This window comes from Rhinolophus ferrumequinum, chromosome 19 (genome assembly GCF_004115265.2).
Source record: "Rhinolophus ferrumequinum isolate MPI-CBG mRhiFer1 chromosome 19, mRhiFer1_v1.p, whole genome shotgun sequence".
Taxonomy (NCBI): domain Eukaryota; kingdom Metazoa; phylum Chordata; class Mammalia; order Chiroptera; family Rhinolophidae; genus Rhinolophus; species Rhinolophus ferrumequinum.
In genome coordinates, this window is record NC_046302.1 from 6201793 (window position 1) to 6221613 (window position 19821).

The following is a 19821-nucleotide window of genomic DNA, read 5'->3' on the forward strand; positions in this document are numbered from 1 at the left end:
TTGGCTAGAGTCCTGTGATATCTTTTTATTTATTAGTTCACCAATGGGTGAAAATACCTTCAAAACCATGGACCACTCCATGTATACCTTGGCCAGGAAGTTCTGCTTACAGGTGAGTTGCCAGGCAACTATCATCCAAAAAATCCTCCTGTGATTTAGTAATAAAAAAACCCCATCATTTGCTGATGTGATTCTATCTATTTGATGTTTTATAAATATCCAAGGAACTTCACTCACATTTAAGTCTGACAGGCTAAACTGTCATTTTAAATTATGCAGGCAGAGAATCATGAAGTATTAGGACACACACCCACTTGCATACATCAAAACTGTCACTATGTATTAAACCCTTTTTAAAAATGCTGGCTTTCAAATGGCAGCAATGTGTGCTGTAGCTTTTTTCCTGAGGTACAGCAATAACAAAATATAAGAAGACCCAACCTGCTGTAATGAGCTAGGCTGAAAATGATCACTGAGAGCTAACTCTGTTTAGTGATAATTTTAATCCAGAGTCTCAGCATCCCTTTCTCCTGTGATAACTTGCCAAAGGTCTTTAACCACAAATTAAAGGTTTTCTGGTGTCACATGCATTTTTCTAAAACACAGCTCTGATTATATCACTCTCTTGCTCCAAAACCTGGGCAAAAAGACTGAACTCCTCTATGTGGCATAGTGGGGCACCCTTCCTACTCTTTCCGTCCCCTATGTGCCAGTTAAATGAGAATGAAGCTTGAAGTTGAGCATCATTTGTGTCATTTGATCAGTGTGGAGAATGAAAATTGATGCTTCTTCCTCTGTGTACACTGTCCTTGCTGCCTGGGCTTCCACCCCATTCGTCTCTGCCTATTGCTCATCCTCAAAAGCCACCTTCTCCATGAAGCCTCCCAGCTCCGCCCTCCTCTGTGGTGCCACTGTACTCTGCACCTCTGCCATAGCACACAGGGTATACCTCCAGGCAGAAAGTCTGTGGGGATAGGTAACCTAATTATATTATTGTTAGGCCATATTTAGGCCAGAAACAGGAACCTTCTTATCTTAAAAGCCATCTTGTCTTGCTTTGTACCTTGTACCTGTCAGCTTGTGTTTGCCTTAGGCCTGGAGAAGCCGCCTGGAATGTAGAAAACATCCTGTCTTGCTTTGTACTTTGTCTCCTAGGGGCTTGTGATCAGCGGGCCTGGGTGGGCCGGGGTGGTCTGACGGAGGCCTGGGGGCCAGGGTGTGGAGCCGGAGGGCTTGGTCATGCCCTGAAACCCTTTGTTGCTAGAGACAATGCAATGAAAACCCCCTGAAACATTGAAGGGGGAACAACCTCGTTTACCTCCTCCTATAAAACTCTATACCCCTTTTTGCTCGGGGAGGTTATGGTCTTTTCTAGCCTGACCTCCCGCAGCTCAAACATGCTAAATAAATTCTAATAGACCAATTTTGGTATCCCGTGACTCATTTCTTCCGGGGGTGCCTAACAATTATAATCCAAGAGGAAGCATTGAATAGTTTTATTCCTTTTTCCCTGTGGACAGCTAGTGCTCTGCACACAGTAGGCATTGCATCCAATAAGGCTTTGCTGAACTGAATTGTGGTTGGCAGGGGCTAGGACATTTTGCTAGTTAGCAGTTTAACCAAGATTACTTCCCCCCTAAAGTAGAACTCTTTGTTCACATGAGACACTTTTAAAAACAGAATATAAAAAACCAATAAAGACAAGAAATCTGTTTGAAGTGGAGCTCGAGGACCTACGCTCCCTTCTCTGCTCACTCCCATCTTACCCTCCCTTTCTTTTGATTCCCTGTTTTTCCTTGCAGTTAAAAAACCAGCTTCTTAACCATGTTCTATAGTTTGCTTAATGACAAATTCTAATTCGGTGAGAGCATTTGCAAAATAATCATGAGAAACTTTGATAGACTATGAGAATAATGACAACTAACATTTATTAAGCACTAATGTACCAAGCATTGTTCTGGGCATTTCACATGAATTAACTTATCTCATCTTCATAAACCTTATGAGACAGACACTAGTAACACCAATTTACAGGTAAGGAAACCGAAGCATAGAGAGCTAACCAGCTGGCCTTTGACCACCCACCTGCTGCGTGAATGTTAGAAATAGGATTCCACAGATACAGTGGGGACCACTAATAAAACCATGGGGAATCCCATAAGTTAACAAGAATAAACATCTTTGGATTAAAATAAGTATATTTACTAATTGTTCTGAGAAGATAAAGAAGTTGCATTGATTGCAAGGTTACTATGACCTAAGTAAGTTGCTAAAAGAAGTTAACATCCCCTGACGTTACATTTATTGAATGATGGCAGGTCTGCTCTCCAGGCTGGTCAGACAGTCTAGAGAATGGGGTGGAGTTCCAGGAGCTGTATTTTCAGAGAGGAGAGCAGATGGAAACAGAAGAGAAGGCTGACATTCATGTTTGCCAGCTGATCCTTTTCCCCCTGAGCGGGGTACATTCCTTAGGCCCCCTGTTGTTTCCTTTCTTCTATAACATCCTCAGCCATCCCCATTGTGTTCAATACGATCTATAGCTAACAACTATCACTTTTACATTTCTAGAGTAAATTTTCTTCTGAGCTCCCATATACCCAACAGTCTGCTAACGATGGAAAATCTTCGGTGCAAGAGTGTTTGCAGCTCCTCTGACTTACTGAACACTCAGTCCTTCCCCCCAAATCTACTTATCTCTACTTACTAAATGGCATTTCCATTCACCTAGTTTTCCAAGTCATATTCTTAGGAATAATCCTGGATGATCCCCCTCCTCTACATCTACATCCTATCTTTAAGTTTTTCCATTCTTTACATTCCATCAAGGGTGAAAATCTTCAGGTCTGTTCAGATTAGTATGCTTTCTTTTTCATGTATCCAGCACAGGGGAGATTATTTTGGGTTCATGAAAGATTATCAAAGGAGGCTTTGGTCCTATGACAATTCTGATGACACATGAGAACCTTCTGGACTCAATTCATGTTTAAAAAAAGAATATACAGTTTATAGTCACTGGAACATTTGAAACTTCTGCAATAACATCGCTGCCTTTTGACACTTACGGCCAAAGTAGAAAATATTTTTAGGGCTTGTAAAAATTTTTTGATTAGAGTATAGACATTTCTAGAAAGCCAGGAGTCAAAGTCAAACCAGTTAATAATTATTTTTATTTTTTATACAATTTTCACCAAATACATTGGCAAAAACTATAATATCTACTTTTAGAAAGAAATGGACACTGTCATAAACTGTTAATGAGAGTGCAACTTGTATAAATTTTTGAGCCAGTTAATTATTTTTATCATAAAATAGGGAAGAAAAATATGCTATAATTTGGCACATATGGCCTATTTCTTTTCCTTCCTTTGAACCAATGCAAAAGTTTAAGCTTGAGATATATAAGAGGACATGTGGCTTGATCTCACTGGAAAAGACTCATTTGCTAAATCTAAAGATACTAACAAAAAAGGAAAGAATTAGATATGAAAAATAATGTTACTGCATGTGTTAAAATATTACTGAATTCTCATAGGTAACTTTTTAGTGGTTTTGAAACGTTATACTTCAAATTCTCTTTCTGAGCTCCTCCTTACTTACCACAAGTTGTATCTATGTGTATATTTATGTTGATTTGCTCAGTAGCAGTCTATCCTTTTATATGCTTTTATGGTGAGATTTTGGCTCACAACCTTGCACCTGGTATCAGTCAACCTCTGAAACACACAGATGCTCAATAAATTCCTACTGAAGGTATGAATGCAGCCAAAGGAAATGGCACTGGTTATATATCCAGTTGATGACCATTTTGAAAAATATGTTACATATCTTTATTGGGTATATTATACATAGGGTGCCATAAAAATGTATATACATTTTAAGAAAGGAAAAAAAAAACTGTATTAAAATGATAATACAATCAATGACGCTAGCATTCATTTGATTAACGTCATCTTATGAGCGAACGTCATACTACACATTGCTACCATAATTCAATTCAACTTTAAAAAATAATACATAGATACCATCTCTTAAAATGTGTACTTTTTTTGGCACCCCTGGTATTTTTCTCTATATCATCTTTTCATTTAGGAACACAGCTATAATTTAAAACTCTGAGACTTCTCAAACCTTCGGAAGTTGCAAAGTCACTGTCCCTCTGATTATGTTAACATGATGTCAAGGTTTAGAAATGAAAAGAAAGAGTTAGAAGGAAATAGAGAAGTAGCACGTGAATAGATGCCTGCCCTGTTCAGTGCGTGTTGGTAAGTGTCTGAGTTATTGTCCTCCTGGTGATGGGCGGAGTGGGTACTGTTAGGTGAACCCTGCCTTCCCTATGTCCCAAAGGTCTAATGGGGCATCTACTATGTACTAACACGGGGATTCTCCCACTCCTTCTGCACTGAACATCCTACCAATTTGATGGCAGGCTGAAAATTTGATCTAAATACCCCTTGCCTTCTAAAGATAATCCAGGATTTCTTTTTGTTGCTGAGTAAAGCAATGACCACCTAGTTGTTCACAGCAGGGGGCTCCACAGTCCTTGCTTTAAAGAATGATCTGGATTTAGAAAAAAAATCAATGGCAGGAATTCTTTTTTAAAAATGTAGTCTCTAAATATTAATTTTCCCGTTTCGGTTTTGTTAAAGAATAACTCCAGATTCTCTTTAGTTCACTCTTATTTTAAGATGATTTTTGATTTTTGGGTTTTCCCAACAAAGGAAGCAACAGGAAAGCAGGAGGGAGAGGTACTCAGGGTGGTCCTGACCTGATGTTGGGGTGGCACTCCGGTGCATTGTGGGCAAAGCTGTGTGATACTTGTGTGACCCAGACTAGGCTAGTTCTCTTCTCGGTCCTGTTTTCTCATTTCTAAAGTTGGAAAGAAGTACCTATGACCTAATAGTCTAGTAATAATGCCTTGGTAGATTTCAGCACCAGGGGAGGCTTGAGCAAACCATTAAATCAAACCATTAAATTAAATTAAATTTAAAAAATCCCTGAAACAATCTGTATAGATTCATTCTAACATATAGTAAGAGGGAAAAAAATGCATTACATAAATTGCTTTTTTTTTCCTGGCAATTTGTGATAGATGTTTGCAAATCTCTTGGGGAACATGTGGAGCAGATTCAGCAAAATGGAGAAGGCAAACTGTGTATTTCTGTATTACTCTTCTATTTACAGAATATTTTGTAATAAGGAAATCTACTCCTTTGATGGGGTTCCTGCCTCAAAGGGAAAGAAAAATGTAAGTAGAAACTAAAGAACTATAGAACGAAAACGAAGACCTGAAATATTTTATGGTCTTTGAAATATGCCATGTATTCATTCCTCTTACCAATCACTGTTCCCATTCTTCACTGCAAATCTTTATTATGCTACTTTTTTTTTTTATTTTTTAAGAAAAGCTTATTCCCCGGCATGGAAGCATGTTGCAATTATCTAACAGCTGCCTGGCTGTCGACTGGGAAATTAGTAGGTCATCCTGCAGACATGGGTCTGGATGGAAAGCAATTTCGCAACTATAAGCCTGGGGCGACAGGACAGGACTGTATCCTGGCCTGGTCAGCCTCGCTGCGTCTGGGACCCTCTGCAGGAATCTGAAAGCTGACTGTTCTAATGTAACCTTTTAAAAAACTTGAACAGTAATCTTGCAACTCATAAGTTAAAAATTAGTTACTGTGCACATTAGCCAGTACATTTTGTTGCTTATTAAAACCCTCCTCATGGAGTACCTTCTGTGTATAATGGAAACAGATGGTTAAAAGCTGAGAGCTTCCTGAGTATGGGGAGATGTTGGTGGAGAACAGCGTTTGTGTTCCTTAGTGATGCTCCTGGTAACAAGTGCATACTGCTGACACTCTCATAACCTTACTGCCACGAGACTCCGCTTTCATGTAGCATCATGTAGTCAAATTAAGCTTAAGGAGGTCAAGTGATTTAAAATACCCAGGATCATAGAATAGAAAGTACTAGTTCTCACAACTGCATATTCTGAGAACCATTTAAAGTCCTTCCAATTCTAGTTTAGTCATTAGTCACATGCAAGGCTAAGCCTGGCAATTCTTTTGGTCAAGGAAGAGCTGCAAGTAAGCTTTTGAGCCCAAACAAAGTTTTGTTAGTTTAAGTTGGTATCTTTAGTTAGGAAGCAAAATGGTATTAGAAATCAAATATAATTTAACTTAGTGAGTCCTACTAGGAATAATTTATTTTAACACTTCTATTTAGCATGTAAAAAATAACAAAGCAGAAGAGTTCTTATCACTTCTATACTTCTATAACGCACTAGTATAGCATTCAGTTCTCTGCGAGAGTGAACACTTGTGGTCTAAAGGAGACCAAAGACAGATATTTTTAAAAGCAGTATTAACTTTAAAATGGTTTTGAACTAAACCATTCTGAACTAAAACATAATGCATATGCATTCTTGTTCTACGATATTTGATGGAATTGGGCTAGAATCTTCCAGCTGATGCCTGTATTCCACAAGTATTTACTGAGTTCATGGTTCGGGCATGAACAATATGGGGGACAGGTAAGTAACTGGTAAACATAATGCATTTATAATGTTCCATAAAGCAGAGGTACTTATTTCTCCTAGTGTTTCTTCTCGGAAGGTTCTCCACAATTGGGGCACAGCGGTGGTGCTGGCTGAGCTTTCCTGATAAATTTGACAAGTGAGGCATTCTAGCAGATATTTCTCTTCTGGGAACCACTAGGCTGCCTTGGGACATGATTAACCATGTCTTAAATATAACTAATCCTAGCTAAGATTAACATCTGGAAAGTAATACTTCATAATAAATCTTAGCATACTGAAAGAGAAAGAAAATGTATTTTTAGTTTAGGGGTTAAAAGAGAATTGAAAGCTCACTGAATTTCAACTTACACTAATATATGGAACTCTGTAAATTCTTCCATGTCATTTACATGAAATAAAATAAGAAAACAGGTACAAATTGCATTCAACATGGTTCCTGGTCATTGGAAGCATTCTGGTGTTTCCTCCTTCTGCAGCAGCCCCCCACTGAGTGTCTGCCACAGCATCATCTCCCAGCAGGTCCCACCATCTCCTCCCACCCCCACCTTCCTCACAAGGAAAACAACTGTAAGACTGTTAACTATGAGAGGCATGCGGGTGACCAAGGCGGGAGAAAGGAGCTCCTGAGGACTTCCTGATGAAGACAGCCTCTGAGAGGGGCTGCCCAGTGAGCTGCTCTATTTCAAAAGACCAAATATACTGACGTGTTCAGATCACACCATGTGTCACAGACAGAAATGGACCTTATGATCTACGTTCACCTCACGCCAAGTTTCTTATCTGAAGAGATCTGAGATGTCATTAAACATGTTCAACTAAGGATAAAATTTTTCCTTTTTTGGAAAAATTATCTATTAAGTCTTGTCAATTTTAGAAGAAGATATATTTAGTCACTGTATATATCTTTGCTGAGAGTCATAGCAAAGCTGATTTCTTTCTTAGTGATTACCGCCTGCCTCAGGTAGCTGCTATGAGGAATCTTTCATTTCTTCTTCACAGAAATCGTGCATAACACTCCAGATTCACATTAATATCAAGTAGAATAAGAAACAATGGCACACCATGCACTTAATTGTCACATGAATAAAACTGTAAGCAAACATTATATTTGTGGTTAGATTGCTGAGTTAATACAATAATAGAATAAAACTTGTATTTCAAAGGTAGTTTTTTGTTGATATCATGGATTCTAACTATTATGTAATCAGTGGAGTTTCATATCACATGGAGAAAATTCTGAGATGTCCTAAATTAAATTACAGCAAGCCAGAGGGTGGAAAAAAGACAAAAAGGGATTAATCAACCCCCAAAAGGGGTTAAACAACTAACAAAACTGTTTACATTTCTGAATATGATGGAATTTCAGATTAACTTCCAGGTGGCTATTTCTGTGATAATCTAAAAGAGAGAACAGCCAGGTGCCATCAAACCTCTGGAGGCTTCTCTTCTCGTTTACACAGAAACTTTCCAATCTTCTGCCCACAGCTAATTCACAGGAACGAACACTTCTTCCTTGTGGACTCTGCACCGATCCCTGGGCTGGCCTCCCTTCAGCTTCTCCTACCCCCTTTATCTACAGTCAATGTAAATTCTTTCTAACTACTTACATCTTTTCCCCCTACTTGACGTATAAAAATGCTCAGCATTTCCAGGACAGTGGACATGCTTGCCTTTCCCACTTGGCGCTGCTGCTGCTGGTTTAGACTTCATGTTCTAGGAGCTGGTGTTTTTTTGTTTTTTTCTTGCTAGAAATGGCCCAATAAACCCTTTCTTTTAAAAATGCTCTCAGCCTTGCAAATTAAAATTTTTGTTTCACAGATGTTAAGAAAGACATTTAATTCTAACTACTGACACATACACTATCTTAAGGAAGGTTTTTCTTTCTTTGAATATTTTTAATATGAAACTATCAAAAGGGCAGTTTCTTTACTGCCTAAACCCTGTTTTAAAAGCTTTAATTACATTTCTTGATATTGTGAACACATTCTCATTGTTTATTAGAAGGAGGGAAGTACTCTAAAAATGTATTACTAAATATTCAGCTTTCTCAGAGACAGTAGTAGAAAATTCTGCTTTAAAGGAGTCCATGTAGAAGCCAGTATCAGAACATCATTCCTTTTTATGGCTGAATAATATTCTATTGTATGGACAGACCACATTTTATTTCTCCACTCATCATATGATGGACATTTGCATTGTTTCCACTTTCTGGCTATTTTGAATAATGCTATTATGAATAGGTATTGTGCCTTTATCTGAGCTTTACAGAAAAATTAACTTTGTGTAGAAATTAATTTTTTAGAGAAAGCAGAAACAGAACAGTTATATTAGCTTGGTGCAAAAGTAATTGTGGATTAAAAGGTTAAAAAAAAATTGCAAAAACTGCAATTACCTTTGCACCAACCTAATAAAAGCCCATTCATTTAACAAAATTAAAAAAATTAGTTTCAGGTATACAAAGCAACGTAATAGTTAGACATTTAAACCCCTCATAAAGTGATAACTCACCCCCCAAGCTACTACCCCTCTGACATCTTATATAGCAGTTACAACACCATTGACTATCTTCCCTATGCACATCCCATGACTATATATACCTATATATTTAGTTATAGTTGACATTCAATATTATTCTACTTCAGCTTTAGGTGTATAGCACATTGGTCAGGCATCTACACAGTCTATTTTGTGATCTCCCTGATAAGTCCAGTGCCTATCTGGCACCTTACATAATCTTGACAACATTGTTGATAATGTTCCCCATACTGTATTAACTACCAATTTGTATTTCTTAATGCCTTCACCTTTTTCACCCTGACCCCAACCCCATTCCCATCTCTCACCCTGATAGATCTAGTGCCTATCTGGCACCATACCTAGTCATTACAATATATTGACTATATTCCTTATGCTATAACATACATCCCCATGACTACTGTATAACACCCAATTTGTACTTCTTAATCCCTTCCCCTTTCACCCATCCTTTATCACCCTCCCATTTTTAAAGAAGTCCCTCTAAGATTCCTTGTAATACTGGTTTGGTCGTGATAGGGTTTCCAGGTGGGAATTCCCATCCGTTCTCAGGAATTATTTTCACTTTCCCGTTCCCGAATCCCGAGAAAATTTGGTCGGGAAATCAGGAAAATAGGCTCCTTGAACCCAGGTGGTTGGTAGTATTGGTCGTCACTTTGTGGAAATGATTCATCATGGAGAACAGAAAACAGTTTATATCTCGGGATTCAGGACTGGGAAAGAAAAAAAAAAAAAATTTCCTGAGAATAGGTGGGAATTCCCACCTGGAAACCCTAGGTGGTGATGAACTCCTTCAGCTTTTTCTTCTCTGGTAATCTCCTTATCTGTCCTTCAATTCTAAATGACAGCCTTGCTAGGTAGAGCAATCTTGGTTGTATATCGTTGCTTTTCATCACTTGGAATACTTCCTACCACTCCCTTCTTGCTTGCAAAGTTTCTGTTGAGAAATCAACTGACAGTCTTATGGGGGCTCCCTTGTAGGTAACTAACTGCTTTTCTCTTGCTGCTTTTAAGATTCTCTCTTTGTATTTAACCTTTGGCATTTTAATTATGATGTGTCTTGGTGTCGGCTTCTTTGGATTTATCTTGTTTGGGACTCTGTGCTTCCTTGTATGTCTATTTCCTTCACCAGCTTAGGGAAGTTTTCTGTCATTATTTCTTCAAATAGGTTTTCAATTCCTTGCTCTCTCTCTTCTTCTGGCACCCCTATAATGTGAATGTTGGTACGCTTGATATTGTCCCAGAGGCCCCTTAAACTTCCTCAATTTTTTGCATTCTTTTTTCTTTTTGCTGTTCTGGTTAGGTGTTTTCTGCTACCGTATCTTCTACATTGCTGGTTGGATCTTCTGCTTCATCTAATTTACTGTTGATTCCCTGTAATATATTTTTCATTTCCATTATTGTATCCTTTATTTCTGACTGGTTCTTTTTATGGTTTTCATCTCTCTGTTGAAGTTCTCCCTGAGATCAGTGAGCATTCTTATAGCCAGTGTTTGGAACTCTGTGTCTGATAGAGTGCTTATCTCCATTTTGCTTAGTTCTTTTTCTGGAGCTTTGTTCTGTTCTTCTAGTTGGGTCATGTTTCTTTGCCTCCCCATTTTGGCTGCCTACCTGTGTTTGTTTCTATGTATTAGGTAGGGCTGCTATGTCTTACGGTCTTAGTAGAGTGGCCTTATGTAGTAGGTGTGCTGTGGGGTTCAGTGGCACAATCTTTCTGGTCACCTGAGCCATGCACTCCAGGTGTGTCCCTTGTGTGGGTTGTATGTGCCCTCCTCTTGTATTTGAGCCTTGGTTGATAATTGCACATCAATGTGAGGGACTCACCTTGGTTGTGAGGACTGGCCTTGACTACAGTGGAAGAGTTGTTGTGCAGGGGCTGAACCTACAGAGCAGGATCTGCCTCAGCAGGACTCTGGTGCCTGTCCAATCTGCCCCTTGGATGTGTCGTACTTGGAGGCAGCAGGGTGATGCTCCAGCTCGTTTTGAAGCTGGCCACTGGGGGCGCCAGCCCCAGGACCACCTTGGAGAGGATCCACTGTAGGTCTACTTCAGCCACTACCTGTGCCCCACCCAGGGCCACCCAGCGGGAGCCAGAGAGAAATCCTCAGATGGCTGCCACCGTAATGTGCTTGGAATCACCTGAGAGGTTAAGCCATGAACCAAGGCTGGCTGCTGCTAGTGTTGGCTTAGGGCTGCTCAGCCAGAGGTACAGAACACACTCAAGCCAGATGCTGTTTGTCTGGGTTCCGGGAACCTTTGAGAGACCTTAGGAAAGTGCAGCCTGAGCCAGGACAAGTGGCCCGCATGAAAACGCCACTGGAAGTGGCCTGGATGTGCGTGGAAAGTTGGGTGGAGCCAGGTCTCAAATCACCAGGGTGGAGCAAATGAGTGGCAGAGAATCAGAAATGGTGGCCTCCAGTGTTCACACGCTGGGAATGGGGAAGGCTCAACAAGAAAACAATGGCCTCCGCCAGCTCCTCCATCCAAGAGAAAGCCTCCTCTCCAGCCCCTGTTCCAAGCCAGATAACTCAATTCCCCACCATTTGTCCCTGCCACCTTTCCCACTGCTGCCCCAGTGTTGGAGCTCAGAGCGAGTGATTCCACTGGTGGGTAAGGCTGCGCACAGTCCCTTTAAGAGGAGCGCCTATGAGTGCAGCCGCACTGTCTCACTCAGTCACAATGTCCACTGGTTTACACAACCAAAATTTATGGGGACTTCTCTCTCTAGCACTAGAACTCTGGACTGGGGTGGGGCTGGGATCTCTCCCTCCTCTAGATGGTGAGGGTGGGGGACCCCACAGTCGAAACAGCCCTCCCGATTTTTAAGGGTCACACGTAGGTGTTGGACCAGCCCATTCCATGTCTCTGACCTTTCTACCACTATGGAGGTGGCTTCTTCTGCACGTCCTTAGTTGAAAGGCTTCAGTTCAGCTTGATTTTAGGCGATTCTCAATAACGGTTGTTTTGTAGATTAATTGTAATTTTGATGTGGTTGTGAGAGAAGGTAAATACAGCATTTATCTACTGCGCCATCTTGGTTGTCTCTCCTAACAAATATTTTTTGAACACCTAATATGTGCCGGCATTGTCCAGGCACCATGGTAAACAATAATTCCATGTGAACAGTCAACAATGGTACAGTAACCCATCCATAATGATGAGTTTTAAAAACTTGATTAGATTTAGTTATTCATTCAACGATATTTAATGAGATGTTGCTGTGTCAGGCACTGCACAGAGAACAACTCAAAATCCTATCAAAATAACTTCTTATAAAATTACTGGTCTTTATTTGTCAATTATATCTTACTAAGGCTGGTAAAAATAAACACCCCTAAAAAAAACCCAAACGAAAAAAACAAAAATTACCTGCCAATTTCCATAAAGATTTTTGTTAGAGAAATTAAGATATATTTTCAGTATGGGAACTGTATATTGAATCAGCATTTTTGCTTTTCTATTTCTTTTCTTCCTTTTTCTCTCTTGAACTGATTTAAAAAAGATAAAGTAAGAATATGCAAAATTTGAATTTTTGGGGTCTTATAATGAATATTCTCAGCTGTGTACCCATACTGTCACCACACTCAACTCAAGCACATAGATGAGACAATTCATTTTATAGGGTAAGGAGTACTGAAGGGAACCTAAGTTTTGCTACCATAAAGTTGTCTTTCGGGATATTGATTTTAAGCTGATTATTAAGAAACAAAAGACTCAGAAAGAACCTTTGACCTTCACCTCCCTTTCCTGTCTAAGAGATTCAGATGGAAAAACTTGATTCAGGAAGGAACCTTAGCACAATCACTTTAGGATTAAACTAAAACACTCCAAGCAGGATTCCCCCCACCCCAGATGTCCCATTGTTTTCTGGGTTGCTTAGCAAAAATTTACCTGCCAAGTGTGTTCTGGATTTCCTCAATTACCTACAATTCACCCATTTTCACTTTTAAAATCTAAGACCCAATTTCCCCACTTTTCTCCTTTGTCCAAAATGTCATATATACCCAATTTTGCCTCACTGTCTTCGGAATTTTCATACTATTTGAATTCCCTGTGCGCACATATTAAAATTTTGATTTTCTCCTTTAATTTCTGTTAATTTGATTATTCGCCCAGCTAGAAGAAATTAAAAGGTGGAAAGAAAAGTATTATTTATTTTTATTAGCTTCCACAATATTAACCTCTATTCAGCAATCATTCACCAGTTTTGAATGGAGCCTGTCTCTTTTTGATCCCCAACCCTCCTTGGTATTAAATAGAAGGCCCTGAAATTAGGCAGATTCAAATGACCAGCAGTCTCCCAATTAATTTCACTGAGATGTCCAAGTTAAAATCTAACAAGGCAGTTGCAAAAGGGGGTCTCAAAGTGCATTTAAAGTGAACAATTAAATGGTTTTTCATATTCAGAGTTGTGCGACCACTTCCATATCACTTTTAGAACATTTTCATCACTCCAAAAAGAAACCTTGTACCCATTTAAGCAGTTACTCCTCATCTGAACCCCATCGTGCCTCAGCCCTCTGCAACCCTAATCTACTTTGCCACTGCAGATATACCTGTTCCATTTCATATAAATGGAACCATACAATACGTGGCCTTTTGTGACTGGCTTCTTTGACTTAGCTTAATGTTTTCAAGGTTCATCCGTGTTCCAGTGTATCAGTACGTCATTCCTTTTTATAGTTAAATAATATTTAATTGTACAGATATGCCACATTTTGTTTCCATCAGTTGATGGGCATTTGGGTTATTTCCACTTTTTGGCTATGATGGATAATGCTGCTGTGAACATTTGTCTAGAAGTTTTTCCGTGGATATATGTTTTCAAATTTTTTTGGTAGATACAGCCAGGAGTAGAATTGCTGGGTGATATGGTAACTCTGCCACACTATTTTCAAAGTGACTGCATCATTTTTCATTCCCACCAGCAGTATACGAGGGTTGCAATTTCTACACATCCTTGCAAACATTTGTTTTTATCTGACATTTTGATTATACCCATCCTAGTATGTGTGAAATGGTATCTCATTATGGTTTTGATTTGCATTTCCCTACTGGCTAATGATTTTGAGCATTTTTTCATGAGTTTAATGGCCCTTTATATATCTTATTGGGGAAATGTCTATTCTGATCCTTTGCTCATTTAAACATTGATAAAATTATAATTAAAGATAAACTTATTCATCTTTTTATTATTGAGTTGTAAGAGTTCTTTATGTATTCTAGATACAATTCTCTTATCTGATACATAATTTACAGATATTTTCCCCTTTCGTAAGTTATCTTTTTACTTTCTAGAACCATGAGGAACTTTATAGAAAAACAACTATCCTGGCTTTCATTTGCAAACCATGTTCAAGATATAAATTAATTAAGAATGTAAAATTGGTGAGAGTGACTTTAGAATGTGGAAAATGGTTGCCCTGTGACAGCCCACTTATTTATAAGCTTTAGAGCCAGGCCTCATCATCTTTATAAGTTGGCATCTGCTAGTGCCTGGCATTTGATGCTCACAAATGTTTGTTGAACTTTTAACCTCCAATAGTCTTTACAGATTTTAGGTTTAAAATTTGAAATCCTGGATAAATCAAGTAATACTCTGGCATGGTGTATTCCTGTGCTTTTGTTTCCTCCTCTATAAAGTAGAAATAATAGACTTAAAAAAAATTTACCTAATTCAAACTCACCTCCTCATTGCATTAATTTTTAAAATGTATTAAAGTTTTATTAAATTTATTGCAGTGACATTGGTTAATAAAATTATATAGGTTTCAAGTGTACAATGCTATAATAAATGATCTATATACTGCATTGTGTGTTCACCACCAAAATCAAATCTCCTTCTGTCACCTCTCCCCACACCCGTTTCCCTCTAGCAACCACCACACTATTATCTGTTTTTGTTTGTTTGTTGCTTTCAGTTTTATATCCCACATATGATATGTGAAATCATATGGGTCTCGACTTTTTCCATTTGACTTATTTCGCTTAGCATGCCAATCTCAAGATCCATCCCTGGTGTCGCAAATGGCAGTATTTCCTCCTATGGCTGAGTAATATTCCATTGTGTATATGCACCACATCCTCTTTATCCAATTATCTATCGAAGGACACTTTGGTTGTTTCCATGTCTTGGCCACTGTGAATAGTGTTGCAAAGAACATAGGGGTACATATATCTTTATGGATAAATGTTTTCAAATTTTTTCAGGTAGATACCCAGAAAAGGGATTGCTGGGTCATATGATACCTCTATTCTTAATTTTTTGAGGAACTTCCATACTGTTTTCCATAGTGGCTGTACCAATTTACATTCCCACCAGCAGTGTGTGAAAGGTTCTTTTTCTTCACAACCTCTCCAACACTTGTTATTACTTGTCTTGTTGATGATAACCATTCTAACTGCTGTGAGGTGGTATCTCATTGTGTTCTGATTTGCATTTACCTGGTAGCTAGTGCAGTTGAACATCTTTTCATTTATCTGTTGGCCATTTGTATGTCTTCTTGGGAGAAGTGTCTGTTAGGTCCTCTGCCCATTTTTTAATTGGATTGTTTGGTTTTTTGTTGTTGTGTGAGTTCTTTATATATTTTGGATATTAACCCCTTATTAGAGGTGTTGTTTGTAAATATCTTCTATTCGGTTGGTGGTCTCTGTTTTATTGATGGTTTCTTTAGCTGTGCAGAAGCTTTTTAGTTTGATAAAAGTCCCATTCATTTATTTTTGCTTTTATTTCCCTTGAATTTGAGGTCAAATTCATAAAATCCTCTCTAAGACCAAGGTCCATAAGTTTAGTATCTATGTTTTCTTCTATGCATTTTACTGTTTCTGGCCTTATATTTAGGTCTTTGATCCATTTCAGTTAATTTTGTTATATAGTGATAGACAGTAGTCTAGTTTCATTCTTTTGCATATGGCTTTCCAATTTTCCCAACACCATTTATTGAAGAAGATTTCTTTTTTCCATTGTATATTTTGGGCTCCTTTGTTGAAAATTATTTGCTCCTATATATGTAGATTTATTTCTGGGTTCTCAATTCTGTTCCATTGATCTGTGTCTGTTTTTTCTCCCAATACCATGCCATGCTGTTTTGATTATTGTCGCTTTGTAGTATAACTTGAAGTCAGGGAGTATGATACGTCTGGCCTTGTTCTTTTTTCTCAGGATTGCATTGGCTATCCAGGGTCTTTTGTGATTCCATACATATCTGATGATCATTTGTTGTATTTCTTTTAAAAATGCTATTGGGATATTGATGGGGATTGCATTAAATTTGTATATTGCTGTGGGTAATATGGCCATTTTAACCATGTTGATTCTTCCAATCCATGAACATGGAATATCTTTCAATTTCTTTGTTTTCTTCAATTTCTTTTAATAATGTCTTGTAGTTCTGAGTGTATAGATCCTTCACATCCTTTATTAAGTTTAGTTCTAGGTATTTTATTCTTTTCATTGTAATTGCAAAAGGAATTGTGTTTTTCTTTTCATTTCTTTTTCTGATATTTCACTGTTAGTATATAGGAACACAATAATTTTTGTATGTTGACTTTATATTCTGCAACTTTACTGTATTTGTTTATATCTTCTAATAGTTTTTTTTGGTGGAGTCTTTAGGGTTTTCCATATAAAAAATATTGTCGTCTATAAAAAGTGACAATTTAACTTCTTCATTGCCAATTTTGATGCTTTTTATTTATTTCTCTTGCCTGACTGCTCTATCTAGGACTTCCAATACTGTGTTGAATAACAGTGGTCTTCTTTATCTTATTCCAGATCTTAGAAGAAAAGCTTTCAGTTTTTCACCATTGAGTACTATGTTACCTGAGGGTTTGTCATATATGGCCTTTATTATGTTGAGGTAGTTTCTATACCCATTTTATTGAGTGTTTTAATCATAACTGGATGCCATATCTTGTCAAATGCATTTTCTGCACCTATTGGTATGATCGTATGATTTTTATCCTTTAGTTTATGTGGTATATCACATTGATCAATTTGTGTATGTTGAACCATCCTTGCATCCCTGAAACGAACTCCACTTGATCATGATGTATAATCTTTGTAATGTATTGTATTTGATTTGCTAGTATTTTGTTTAGGATTTTTTCATCTGTATTCATCAGAGATATTTGTCTGTAGTTTTCTTTTTGTGTGTTACCCTTGCCAGATTTTGGTTTCAGGGTAATAATGTTGGCCTTACAAAATCAGGAAGTATTGTCTCTTCTTCAACTTTTTGAAAGAGTTTGAGAAGGATAGGTATTAAATCATTTTTGAATGTTTGGTAGAATTCACTAGTAAAGCCATCGGGTCCTGAACTTTTGTTTTTTGATGATTGTTTCAATTTCCTTACTGTTGATTGGTCTATTTAGGTTTTCCAGTTCTTCGTTGTTCAATCTAGGAAGATTATATATGAGGTGTGATTAAAAAATACGGTGAATGTTTAAATTAAAAAAAATCATTACAGTAAAAGACACATTTCCATGAATCCCCCTCAGAATATTCCCCCTTGCTTCGAACACACTTATCCCATTGTTCTTGCCATTTTCTGAAGCAGTTCTGGAAGTCCTCCTTCTTGAGTGTCTTTAGTTGCGCTGTCATGGCTGCTTCAATGTCCTGAATGGATTCAAAACATTTACCTTTCCTGGTCATTTTGACTTTGGGGAAGAACCAGAAGTTGCACAGTGCTAGATCTGGTGAATAAAGTGGATGAGGACACACCATAATGTTTTTATGACAGAAATTGCAGTACCAGAAGTGATGTGTGATATGGAGCCTTTCCCATTGTGATCAACAAATACAGGGAATGCTGCTGCCGAGTACCATTCAAGGGAAAGGCAGGGATCTTCAATATGGGAAGTGGCACATTGAACCTTGGTAACAGTGTATGACAAGTTTCAACTTGTTTGGTGCAGTCAGTCGGGTGTGAGCTTCAGTTGACAGGTGTATTTTAAAGTGGGCCATAAATCATCCTCCATCATGACAACTCTCCGTGTCACACATCACTTCTGGTATAGGTATACAGCAATTTTTGCCAAATAAAAACATTATGGTATGTCCTCATCCACCTTATTCACCAGATCTGGCAGTGTGCAACTTCTGGCTCTTCCCCAAAATCAAAATGACTATGGAACAAGCAAGATTTGAATATTTAAAAATTGAAAACCATCATATTTCATACAGGTTCTCCTCGATGACATATTTGTGGCAATAAATATTTACAAGTATAAAAAAAAAATGACTATGGAAGGAAAATGTTTTGAATCCATTCAGGACATTGAGCAGCCATGACAGCACAACTAAAGACACTCACGAAAGAGGACTTACAGAACTGCTTCAGAAAGTGGCAAGAATGATGGGATAAATATGTTCGAAGCAAGTGGGAGTATTCTGAGGGGGATTCACAGCAATGTGTCTTTTACTGTAATAAATTTTTTTATTTAAACATTCACCGTATTTTTCTATCACACTTCGTATATCATGTTGTTATTTTCATTTGTCTCTATGTATCTTTTGAACTCTCCTTTTATTTCTTCTTTGACCCAGCCATTCTTTAGTATCATGTTGTTTAAGCTCCACATATTTGTGGGTTTTTTTCACTTTCATTTTGCAGTTGACCTCTGCAAAATTCTCCAGAGAATATGCTTGGTTGGAGAATATTATTGGTATGATTTCAATCTTCTTAAATTTGTTGAGGCTAGTTTTGTGTCTCAACATATGGTCTATCCTTGACAATGTTCCATGTGCAGAAGAGGACAATGTATAATCTGGTGTTCTCGGATGAAATGCTCTGTTAATGTTGATTATGTCCATCTGATCTAATGTGTTATTTAAGGCTGATATTTCCTTATTTTCTGTTTGGATGATTTATAGCTCTCAATGGGGTATTTAGGTCCCCTACTATAATTGTGTTTTCCTCAGTTTCTCTTTTCAGTTTTGTTAGTAGCCACTTTACATATTTTGGCACTCCCAGATTGGGTGCCTGTATAAGTGTTATGTCTTCTAGATGTATTGTTCTCTTTACCATTATAAAATGTCCTTTTTTTTCTTGTTACCTTTTTTATCTTGATATCTATTTTGTCAGTTATAAGTATGGATACACCTACTTTTCTCTGGATGCCCTTTACTTGGAGTTTCATCTTCCCACCATTCACTTTGAGTCTATATTGGTGTATACAGCTGAGATATGCCTCCTGAAGGCAGTATATGGTTGGATTTTATTTTTTGACCCAAGCTACTACTGTTTGCCTTTTTATTGGTGAGCACAATCCATTTACATTTAGGGTGATTACTGATGTTTGAGGATTTCTTGTAGCCATTTTATCTTTTGTTTTCTGGTAGCTCTGTGTCTCTACTGATTCTTTTCCCTTATGTTTCTGTCTGTTATTTTAATTTTGTGGTATTCTATTATTTTTTCCCTTTTATTTATTTATATATTTTTTATGTCATATGGATAATATGTCTCTGGATTAGTGTGAGAAGCAATATATTAATTCACATAATGTTCACAGAAGAGTGCCCCCATATGGTAAGTTTTGATAATTCTGAGCTATTTTGCAGGTGCACTTTGAAGCTTAGAAATACAGGACACTGCTCTTACGCTATTCACAAGCTGTACACTTTGTTAGTAGTACTTAGTGGTTTTCAACCCGAGTTTCCTGGGTTTCTTGGAAGTGTTTCAAAGAATTCAGCAAACACTTAAAAGACCTTTAATAAAACCCCTTATACAAACAAATGTCTTAAGTGCCAT

General features: G+C 37.8%; 1 protein-coding gene across 3 annotated transcripts in view; it reads right to left on the bottom strand.

The window, feature by feature from the left end:
- Positions 1 to 19821, bottom strand: part of GNAL (G protein subunit alpha L) — a 188654-nt gene that overhangs the window by 21551 nt on the left and 147282 nt on the right. The gene's annotated exons all lie outside the window — the stretch shown is intronic.